The sequence below is a fragment of the Silurus meridionalis genome, chromosome 22, assembly GCF_014805685.1.
Source record: "Silurus meridionalis isolate SWU-2019-XX chromosome 22, ASM1480568v1, whole genome shotgun sequence".
NCBI classification, from domain to species: Eukaryota; Metazoa; Chordata; class Actinopteri; order Siluriformes; family Siluridae; genus Silurus; species Silurus meridionalis.
Window position 1 is genome coordinate 13,097,523 of NC_060905.1, and position 8,870 is coordinate 13,106,392.

An 8,870-nucleotide genomic window follows, 5' to 3' on the forward strand; every position below is an offset into this window, starting at 1 on the left:
TGCGCAAACCCAGCTCCATGAAAATATGGTTTACATGGGTTGAAGTGAAAAAGATCTTGAGTAGCCTTATGCAAAGCTCTGACTTCAAACCTACCAAGTGCTTTGGGGAGGAATATGAACCCTGACTGCACCCTAGACCTCCTCACCCTACATCAGTACCTGACTTTACCAATGCCCTTATGGCTGAATAAGCACAAATCTCAGAAGAATGGATTTTTTTTAATCACAGTAGTTGGGGAATAAATGTGAAATGGGATGTTTTAAAATCACAATCTTAAGGGCAGGTCTGCGCAAACTTTCGTCCATATAGTGTGGGTTAACCTTTATTAATTATTAATATTTGTAAATTCATGTTAAGGAAAGGGCTTAGATTCTTATTTATTTTTTTTTTAATTTCTTGCCATATAAACTGTTTGCTTTTAATGGTTAACGGTTTTATATTCACAACTACTTTTAAGTATTATCAGCTAAGACAGGGGCGATATGTACACACTAATTTACTAGGAATAAACAAAACTAATGATGAAGACTGTTTTGTCTATAATTTATAGCAAAATACAAATTGTTAAAAAATACATTTAACAGCTGTATTGTTTTTAAATTGAAGAGATGGTCTAATTCAGCGAGGCATCTGTTGTGGAGTAGAACAGATATGTAAATGTTGAGGTACATTTCTATTGTCACTGGTATCAGGCATTGGTCTAATAGTGTGCTCATTGAGTATGTATTCAATTAATATATGTAAAAAAAAAATTATATACCTACATCCAGTACCACAAGATATCCAATGTGACATATGCATATGTTGCAGCAGTAATGACCAAAAAATAAAACGATAGAGATATTGGAATATACAATTTATTATGAAAGCAAATCAGGCTGCATCTCTGCAGCATTTCAGCCTCTTCCAACAATTCAAGTAACCTGATCAACCATCATTAACGAGAATGAAGATGGCCAATGTGAGTACATCATAATGACCATAGCTGACTATATTTAATCCCCCACTTTACCGTGGTTCGAATCTCATTCCCCCCGTTTTATCGTGGAATCGCATTTGCCACATAACTAATTTGTTCAGCTGAGTTTCCCGGTCTCTCGCCGATAGCGCAATAGACCAAAAAACGTATAGTTTTATGTTAAAATAATGAAATGTATTAATAAAAATAAAATTATTAATTATAAAATGAAGAGAAATGTTAATACAGTAGATTACTGTATACATAAAATGTGGTTTTTCGTTTATCGCGGGCGGTTTTGAAAACTAATCACTGCGATAAATGAAGGATTACTGCATACACATATTTTCGATGCCATGAACAGAGATAAATTGCCACAATTGTATAAAACTATTAACAATTGTTTAGGTAATAATTAGGTAGGGCGGTTATTCCCTTTGGTATCAGTATCAAATATTCATAATATTAAAATTAATATTTACACTTATAATAGTTGCGGATATATCAAATTTAAAAAAAAAAGTGTTGCACTGTAAGGGGGGTTTATTTAATGTACAGTTTTGTCTTGCACCATCATCTGAGCGCACACCTGAGGCCTCTTTTTTATATCCAGTGGACTTCATTTTGCGAAGGCCCTTGAGTTTAATGGCATCAAAAAACAACACTGTAGTATGCGGTTTGATGAAAGAGCCTCGAGGGAAAAGCACAGGAACAATTCCTTTGCTCACTTGGCATTATTCAGTCGTGCTGTTTTTCTGAAGCTTACTACCATTATTTCCCAAACTGCCTCTTCACTGTGTACTTATTACACTGTGTAGGGTAAGAGGGGTTAAAGTTAAAAAGTTACAGCCAGCGAATTTCAAAAGCATGGAATAACTTTGTATTGTAACCAAAGGGTTTCCTATTGGACGAAATGAAAAGAAAATGCTCTTATGAGTTTTAAAGTACAATATGAACCTAAAGTGTTTTTCAATGATATTTTTAGATTTTGTACATCTCTACTTTTGTTAAGGTTTGAAGTTTTTGGCCATAAATACATTTTACATTTGTTTCTATCTCCTATTACACTGCAGCACTGTTGTAGTCTAAAATCTGACTGAAGGTGTAGATTCATTTTCTTTACAACAGTCTCAGCAGTATAACTTGCTGTGGCATTTTAGTTCCAATGGTGAAACTGGGCTTTGAATGCTTGCGCCAGTCACATCTGTGCTTCTGATCCCCCCCCCAACATGTGCACTGCATTTCCAACCACAAAATATTTTCAGTGTTCATGCTGAAAACTTTCATTTACCATTTTATTGACTGCTACACCTACAGAAAACATACGTTTGATTTAAATATAATTTGGAATTGATAGTGTGTGTAAGAAGTAGTGTCAGCTCTAATATGAGATCATCTAATAAACATAAAAAATAGCCTTTTTTTTTCCAGGAAATGCAAATAGTTGCTATGGTGATGGTTTCTCTGAGGACATTTTTAAAGAACATTTATGGAAGGAGTCTCCAGTGTCAGTGCTTTGTAATGGTGTTCCAAATGACAAGTCGCGTTCAATGCATTATTCACTCAAAAAAAAAAAAAAAAACTTTTGTAGTTGCTATAACATAAGTTACAAAAAAAAGAGACAAAGTTGTGCACCAAATTAAATGTAGCTATAGACCATTAAAAAGCATGTGTAATAAATACAATAATTTAATTGAAAATCACTCCTTGATGTCTAGATATTAGGAAAATTATTAACCTTTAGTAAGCAACTGTACCTTTGTTTCGCAGGTCGCATTTTGGCACCATATTGTTGTATATTTTCTCCTGTAACATTGTGTCCTGTCACAGTTCATTCCTTACCTGACACCACACCTTTTCATCTTTTATTTCTTAATCACACTCTGGCTTTCTCTTCCTGAAATTTAGTTCATCTCTCTTTTTTTTTTTATTTCACCTCTGGCCTTCTCTTCTTTACATATGCATTTTCTTTGTTTGACAGGTTGACATCGTATTTTCTCCCCTGCCCACTCAAGTGCCCCCGCAAGCAGGAACAGGCTGTGTGGGTGGGCTGACAAACAAGAATGGAAGCCTATTTTTCCTTTACTAAAAAGATTCTAACAATTATAGTCAAAAAAGAGATCACACCCTGATTTAAGAAGCAGGAAAATTTCCGAACAAGAAAAACACACACGTGACAAACACAGCCGTGTCTATTCTCCCAAACTCGCTCTCTCTGTTCTTATATGTCTGCTGTTTCTCTTTAGTTTTTTCTGCCGGAGAGCTTTCACGAAACTTTGGCACGGCAGAGAGGATGCTTGCGATTCTGTCACTCACTGAACAAAACAAGAGAACGAGACGTAGAGTGTGATGAGGGTCTCAGTAGCCAGAGGCTGACGTGCGCTGTTTCTTCTGAGTGAACAGGGATTTGGGAAGAGTCTTGCAAAAACCAGTGAGAAGAACACCCTGGACAGTCAGAGAGCTTCATTTTGTTTTCTACATTTTCTCCATTGAATACATTTTGGTTGGTTTTTTTTCTTCCCTTCTTCTTCTTTTCTTTCTTGCGCACTGAAGCTGCGAGATTGTGGATAAGTGCAGACTTTGTTCGCATTACTGGATCTCTCTGGCTGCCACTTTCACTATCGATTCCTGTGAAATTTTCACCTGAAGCCACAGAGCCCTGAATTGAAGTGGAATGAGATTTTGAGGCTTATTAGAAGACAAGGATTCTATCATTAGCACCTTTCTCTACTTGTTCCAACCCAGAGGATGGAGTGTTCTCTTCTTCGTAGCATTTCGCCCGCCTGGCTGAGATTGGACAGGCTGCACATGCCCCTGAGGAGAACATTGCGGGAGAACGATGGAGGGAGAAAATATGAAAGGAAAGCAGGCTTTAGGCAATCCATCTTTTTTTTTGTTGTTGTTGTTGTTGTCGCTCCGGCATCTACAGATGAAAATGTAATGCACATTCAAGACTTTGGAGAGTATCTACATTCCTACATGGGGCAGGAGCCTTTTTACCCCCGTCATCTGTCATTACAGTGCAGTTCCATTCACTAAGATTTTGAAAATGAAGGCATGCTCTGAATGCTCAGGTCGAAGGAACTGCAGAGCTGGTGTGCAATAGCATGGTTCTTTAACTTTGTATATCAGTGGGATGAAGTCTTTTAGAGGGCTGTGACATCCGTTATTTAAATATCTTTACTTTCTTTTTGGAAAGGTTACCTAAAGTGCAGAGTCGGTCGATTCCTGTATGTCTCAATGCCTTACACTGTAGCAAGAATGCAATGTCAAGGCAAACTCTGATCGCCCGGCAGGGGAGTTCTGCACTTTTTCTTTTTTTTGGTCAAGGGAACAAGCAAGAAATTTGCATTGTTCACAGCAAAGTGTTCCTTTCTCATTAGAACGTTCATTTTTTTTTCTTGATATTTTTCTCCAGAAAATAATGATATGGACATATCCGAATGTGTGCACATTGTATCGTCTATTCCAGAATATACATTTCAGCCTCATGTGCAATGATCCAGGTTCTGGATCCACTGTGACCCACCCAGGATAAAGCACTTAGTGAAGATGAATAAATGAAAGAGTTTAGGTCATTTTAAAATGCATTGTGTAGGAGAGCCAGAGAAAGAAGTAATACAATTAAAAAAATCAAGGGAAGTCAGTGATGTTGTTTTTTTTTCCCCTCATTGAGTGGATGGTTAGGACACTCCAGTGTTTTGTGTGTGCTTATATATTAGGTGTGCTTGGTGAGGCTTCAAGGTTATACTTGAGACCTGAAAAGAGATCTGATCATCTTGAGTTCATTTTATTGTCCTGCTTCATCAAGCATATTTAGTTTTCCAAATACTACTGAGATGGATTTCTGAATAGCATGTCTCTTTGCCCTTAATCATAATTTTTTTTATTTATTTAAAAAAAAAATTATTTCTGCATATAAACTCTAAAAAAAAAATCAATTGCTTCCTTTAGGCCAACAAAATCCCTGCTATTATTTGCTAAGGAAAATACCTTCTGCAAAGAATCCCTATACTGTCTCTTTGCTCTATTTTATCTCTTGTTCAGTAATTACTTTTACAATTGTATTCCTTTTTTTTTAATCTATAAATTATCTCAGCTACATGAATAGATCAGCCAGTGCCTGTTGATGGGGGGAAAAAAACACAAAAAAGATTGTATTTCCCTTGTGATTCCACAGGCAAAATAGTTGTTTTAAACCAATTGGCATTCACTTCTTGTTTTTTTTTTTCTCCCACTATGATTTCATTACAAATTGCTTTATCAGAGGAAATGGCTGCTCACTTATACTCTGCTCCCTGCACATCATATATTTTAGATTTATTATTGTGTGTCCACAATCATTTATTTACCATCCCAAAATTCAGGCACTTACTGATAGTCATGCAGTGGCAGTTGTATTAAAAGGATAGAAAATGACTAAAAGGCTTTTAGTGAGTTATTGCTTTAGAGTTAGAGGTTGGACAAAATTACTGCTATGAAGTCCCATGAAAACACGTTCGCTTTATCACTGATTATTTTCTCAACAGAACCCGAGGCAGAAAGTTTTTTTTTTTGCTTGTTTTTCTGTTTGATTTTTTAACCCTTCTTTTCTTTTATCACATTTTTTCTTTGTTGCAAAACTATATAAAAAAAAAAAAAAAAACGGTTTACAAAAATTCTGATAACCTCTGAAGTTTCTTGAGGTTTTTTTTCTTATATAGTTCTAGCACCATGTGCCTCATGGTACCTCTCTGTGTTGTATTTGACTCACAGAACATTTACTCGTTCCTTAGTTCCCTATTTGCCAGGTCGATAATGTACAAGGGTGTGTTAAAAAAAAAAAAAAAGCTGGGAAGAATTCCAAAGTCAACGGTTCATCTTTCAAAAGTATTTTTGACTGCGAGTGTAGCCTTTGTGTTATTCTAAGCCCAAGGAAGAATATAAAACATGATAAAACCGAAAAGGAGACAAATTCCATGTTTTAAAGACATTTGCACTTATTCTCAATAGTTTGCGATCATAAGACTTGAGGGATTCTTGCAACAAAAAAATACAAAAAAATGCTATCATGTATAATTGCTGTATTTGTAAGTCTTTCCTGCTGTTGTAGTATTTTTTATTAGGAAAAGTAGAAAAAATAAACGAATGGTGCTCATTTGCCAGGGTACTATACTACTTTGACTTATTAAATGCACCTAGCAAATAAAAATCTATTCATCTGGAGTAAATTAATTGATGCCTTTTTGCCAAATAGCTTCCCTGTTGATCATTTAAGGTTCTATAAAATGATTGTAGCTGTTCTTTGCTCTGGAGAAATGAAAGCGAGGCAGTGAGGGTTTGAAGTCATGGTCATGCCACATATTTCTCATCAGCGATGGCGCTGACTCATGTTTATCACTTAGAAGCAGGTTTGCTTGGCTCTGCTGGTGAACTGAAAAGGGATGTGCTTCGTTTCCAAGATACACCCATATTTGAGTGTGAGTCAAACACTAATTATTGTTGTTAAAGCTGTATGGGTTGGTCGCTCTTTTATTAATTTGGCAGTATTAGCATTAGCATTAATATAAAGTACATATTCATGAGTTAATACCTTGGATCCCATGGATATTTCACCCCTGGTTGTGACTAATCTTCATGGCTCACTTATGAATCTCAGTCTATTGCCTCATGTGGACAAAAAAAGGTTGACTTAAATATGGAAATAGTCATGCTAAATTAAATGTAACTGTTTTTTGTTGCCTGTAATGGATCCCCTTCATAATGTCCATAATACCTGAAGAAAAAAAAAGGACATGGAAAAGAACAAAACAAATAACAGCCTAAACTCTTTACATTAAATTTCACATAATGGAATATTATTTTTTTTCCCCCTGAGTACATGTACAGACGATTTCATTTTAAAAAGGTCACTGAACTAAATTATTGAGATACATCATATATTTAGTACATACCTTCATCATACTTATAATTTGTAATGTTATTTAACTTTTATTTGTTTTCTGTTGTTTTTGTGTTTATTAAAAAAAGGAACCCAATCTAGCGATGCATTCCTCTCCGCTCTGCAAGAGAGAAGTGCCCAACTTTGAGTGACTTACTGCTTTGTCTAGCCAAAGCCTCAAGGAACAACAGTCAGACTGCAGTTCTATGCTCTTTGACCAAAAGGGTTATGTTGCAAAGCAAGTGTAAGAAAAGTAAAACATCATGGACTCGAATGGAAAGGCCTGCTGTGAATTACGCAAGGTTAAAAAAAAAAAAAGGAGAACAAATAAATGAAAAAAAAAAATATTTTGTACAGAGATATATTTTTATGGAAACACATTTGTAATATAAAAAGAGAAAAATTGATTGACAGATATGTAAATGTTTTTCATTATTGTAGTACAAATGCTAGTGGGGAATATACAAATATCTATATACAAAGAGAAAATAGAAACAAAGCTTTTTTTTTGTAAATGTATAAAAGAAATGTATATACATGTTTACATATTGTACATATGTAATCCCCGACATGGCTCGTCTGCAGTATATAAAATGTATTTTATCCGTCTGTATATGATGCTTTGCATTGTGTTTAAGCTTAAACTTTCTTGAACTTGAAACATATTTTGAAAGTTTTTGAATAAAAATAAATAAATAAAAACACGTATTTTTTGCAGTTGTTTCTATGAATTTATTGTGGTTGCAAGAATTGAATCTTGAAAATAATCTAATTATACAGTAAAGCTTTCATTCTTTAGAATTGTAATTATCACTTATATGGACAGAGGTATTGGGACACTTGACTTTTCCAGCCATATGTGTTTTTTGCCCAAACTGTCACCGCAAAGTTGGAGGCACACAATTGTGGCGAAGGTTTCTGGATGTGGTGACATTTTACTTCATTTGAACTTGGACACTCAAATCTGTACCAGCATGGCAATGCCCCTCTGCACAAACCGAGCTATATGAAGATACGCTTTACATTGGTTGGAGTGGAAGATCTTGAGGTGCCTGCTATAGAACTCTGACCTCATCCCTATTGCACAGCTTCAGGATGAACTGGAACACTGACTACACCCCAGACCTCCTCAACTCACCTACATCAGTACCTGACTTTAAAAAACGCCCTTGTGGATGAATGAGCACAAATCTGCACACTCCAAAAGGTAGGGGAACATCGTACTAAAAAACATAGGCTATACAAAGGTAATACAAATCTTATAGTTATTGTTTTATGGTTATGCTTATGGTTTTGTCTATTTAGTGTATATCTGAGTACCGAAATATTACAAAGTTCGGTACTCAGACAAACAAAAAATAGACTAATTATAAACAAACAAACTACAGATTTTAATGTTTATGCACAGCCTTCTGATCCCCACCCCCAAAAACACTCACGCATTTACAGAATGACCAAATGACCATATAGTATATGGATTTTATGACTACATATAGTATGTGTAATCTGTTGTCCCAGTTCAATTTAAAAAACTGCAATGGCATGAAAATATTTCATTACTGCTGTCTTTTCCAATGCCATATTTGGAAATGTAATATATAGTGGTATGAGTAATACGAATGCATGTAATACTGTAGCTGTCATTATTTGGCTCACAGCAGGTTGGGAAATGCCAGACTGCTCTCAAATCTTTCACTGAAACGTGCCCATGGCTGAAAGATTACTGACGCTCTGGACCTTCACTCACTGACAGTTATTCAGTCTTTTGGTGATTTTGAATGTTCCTCCCATTTACACATCAAATATATTCATTTTGATATTATTGTAAATTCCTCAAACACCCTTCACTGGAGTAGTATACTGTACAGTAGGTTGGGCACAATAATCTTTTTTTTTTCCAAGATTTTTCAAGATTCAAGCTTAACAGCCTGTAACAGTTTTTTAACCACCTGACCATAGTATTGGCCACTCATGAGGAATGCAAATGTCAG

The 8,870-nt window shown here is 35.4% G+C and overlaps 1 protein-coding gene across 3 annotated transcripts in view; it reads left to right on the forward strand.

Annotated features, from left to right (window-relative positions):
* Positions 1-7,596, forward strand: part of csmd2 (CUB and Sushi multiple domains 2) — a 359,814-nt gene extending 352,218 nt beyond the window's left edge. For 2 of the 3 annotated variants that reach the window (XM_046834777.1, XM_046834780.1), the window contains exon 71: positions 2,941-7,596. The gene's annotated coding sequence lies outside the window, so the exon portion shown is untranslated. The remainder of the gene's footprint in view (positions 1-2,940) is intronic. The other variant, XM_046834778.1, reaches the window with a different exon arrangement.
* The last annotated feature ends 1,274 nt before the right edge of the window (positions 7,597-8,870 follow it).